The sequence below is a fragment of the Bison bison genome, unplaced genomic scaffold, assembly GCF_000754665.1.
Source record: "Bison bison bison isolate TAMUID 2011002044 unplaced genomic scaffold, Bison_UMD1.0 scf7180017858472, whole genome shotgun sequence".
Taxonomy (NCBI): Eukaryota; Metazoa; Chordata; class Mammalia; order Artiodactyla; family Bovidae; genus Bison; species Bison bison.
In genome coordinates this window covers 12,472-15,066 of record NW_011489044.1, presented here as the reverse complement: position 1 = coordinate 15,066, position 2,595 = coordinate 12,472, and the positions used below count along the sequence as shown (strand labels likewise).

General features: G+C 63.8%; 1 pseudogene; it reads left to right on the top strand.

Moving 5' to 3' along the window:
* The first annotated feature begins 1 nt into the window (after nt 1).
* LOC105005482 lies at nt 2-2,572 on the top strand (annotated as a pseudogene).
* Nucleotides 2,573-2,595: the final 23 nt, after the last annotated feature.

The window sequence follows — 2,595 nt, the reverse complement described above, 5'->3', positions numbered from 1 at the left end:
CTACGTGAACGTCGAGTTCCACCACGAGCGTGGCCTGGTGAAGGTCAACGACAAAGACGTGTCGGACCGCATCAGCTCCCTGGGCAGCCAGGCCATGCAGATGGAGCGCAAGAAGTCGCAGCAGCAGGGCGCCGGGCCGGGCCCCGCAGACACTCCTAGGCCTTCATATCGCGGGCGCGCCTCCGAGGGCAGCGGCTGCGGCGGCCTCGATGGCGACTATGAGGACGTTGAGCTGAACCCGCGCTTCCTGAAGGACAACCTGATCAACGCCAACGGCAGCGGCAGGCCCCCCTGGCCGCCCCTGGAGTACCAGCCCTACCAGAGCATCTACGTCGGGGGCATGATGGTGGAAGGGGAGGCCAAGGGCTCGCTGCAGCGCAGCCAGAGCACCTCGGAGCAGGAGAAGCGCCTTACCTGGCCGCGGAGGTCCTATTCCCCGCGGAGCTTCGAGGACAGCGGAGGCGGCTACACGCCGGACTGCAGCTCCAACGAGAACCTCACATCCAGCGAGGAGGACTTCTCCTCCGGCCAGTCCAGCCGCGTGTCCCCGAGCCCCACCACCTACCGGCCCTTCCGGGACAAGAGCCGCTCGCCCTCGCAGAACTCCCAGCAGTCCTTCGACAGCAGTAGCCCCCCGACGCCCCAGTGCCAGAAGCGGCACCGCCAGGGCCCCGTCGTGGTGTCCGAGGCCACCATCGTGGGCGTCCGCAAGACGGGGCAGATCTGGCCTAGCGATGGGGACAGCTTGTCCGGCAAACTGTCTCAGGATGGCGCCTTCCAGGCGGACGCAGGTAAGTGCCTCTGCCAGCCTGGTGGGGACACCTGCGAGGTTGGGGGTGCAGGGGCAGGTAGGTACTTTGTGGAGTGGTTCTCAAGCGCCAGTGGTGGGCTGGAACGATTCGCGCCCGTTCCCCCAGCTGAACAAATTCCATCCCTGCTTTCCTCCTGAATGCAGATTCCCAGCGTCTGGAGTGGGATTCGGGTGGGAGGGGTGGTGTGTCGGGATGGTGGAGGTGGCTCCTTCCTTTGGGTCTGGAGCCTGTGCTTTCTCGCGAGAGTGCTTCCTCTCTGTGGGTCGGGGCCAGGAGCGCCTTGGCTGCCTTGGTCACCTCTGCTCTCTGGGTGGATGCTTCAGCAGGGACTGATTGATCCATGTCTTGGGCAGTCGCCGCCACCTGCACTGGGAGAGTGCCCGACACATCCGGGGCATCCACGGGATGCCAGCTGCTCCCAGGCCGGAGGAGTGTCGGGTTCGCTCTCTGGCCGGCAGCCCCAGCGCAAGTCAGAGCAGGTGAAAAATACAAACCGGGAGGAAGGGAGGCCACAGGCAGTTCTGACTCAGTGGGCCACCGAAGAGCCGGGGCTGAGGAGCTCTGTCCGGGGCTGAAGGAGGGCCACACCCGTGCTGATCTGTCCGGTTTGGATGGGAGACCTCACCGCTGGGCATCTCACCCTGCTCCATCGTCCCCCTTGCCCACCCACGCTTATGTTCGGCTCCTAGTCACACGGTCCGGCTCCTGGCCCCGAGATTAAGCCCGCGGGACCATGGGTGTAATGTGTATGCGCATCTATGGACAGACGCCCTGTGGCGCCGGGCTAACAGGACTGTGTTTCGAGAGCCGGGCGCAGTTTGTGATGGCAGTCAGGACAGGGATTTGGGGTTGTAGCAGGTGAGGCAGTTGGGAGCCTCTCAGAGTCCTGGGCCCTGCTGAGCTGATGTGGTTTTCCGCTCCATTGACTTTTTCTGCCGATGGAGTTGTGTGTTCTTGGTTGGTCAGAGCCCTCTTGAGACAAGGGAGGCTATTTTTGGCTCTGTGGAGGGGCCTCTCTGCCATCCGCGTTCCCTCCTGTTTGTTTTGGGCTCACTTCGTTGTTGGTTCTGTCTGTGTTGTGTTGCTGGGACCTGTGGCGGGGCCCAGCCTCCATCCCCCAGGCCCCTCGTGTGCGGGGAAGCCGGTACTATTGAGAAGACCGCTTTGCAGGCAGGTCAGCTCCTCTGGGCTCTGGAGGATTGCCCTGTGGTCGCCAGGCACCAGTCCCGTCTGGCCAGCTGTCAGCCAGGCGAGCCAGCTTGGATTGGCCCTCAGCACCCGCAAGGGAGCGTGTGAACATTGTCAACAAAGGAGAAAAGGAGAGCTTCTCGTGGAGACCTGTCGTCTGAAACTGTGTTCTCTTGCTGGGGGAGGTGGGAGTTTCCAGCGAGTAGGGCCCCGTTGGTTGTGTTTGGGGGGCTTCCCCGAAGGCTGTCTTCGGAGCTCGCAGCCCCTCGCCTGCCTTCAGCCTCTGCTCTGTGGGTGACACAGGGTGGGCTCCCAGCCAAGGAGGTCATCTGACATCTTGGCCCACCCCCGCCCCTTTGGCCCTCGGTGAATCCTGCTCTGAAAGCCCTCCAGGGTCCCACCTTGTGTCTCCTGTTGGGCTTTGAAGCTCCTGGCAGTTTCAGCTCTGGGAGCCTGCCCAGCCCGCTTCTCAGGGCTCTCTGAGGCGTGTGGCTGGAGGCGACGGTGGGACCGCCGGGGCCAGGCCATGTGTCTCCTTCCCAACAGTTTGCCCGCGTTCCCTGGACGCCCCCAGCCAGGGCCCGAGCCTCTGACG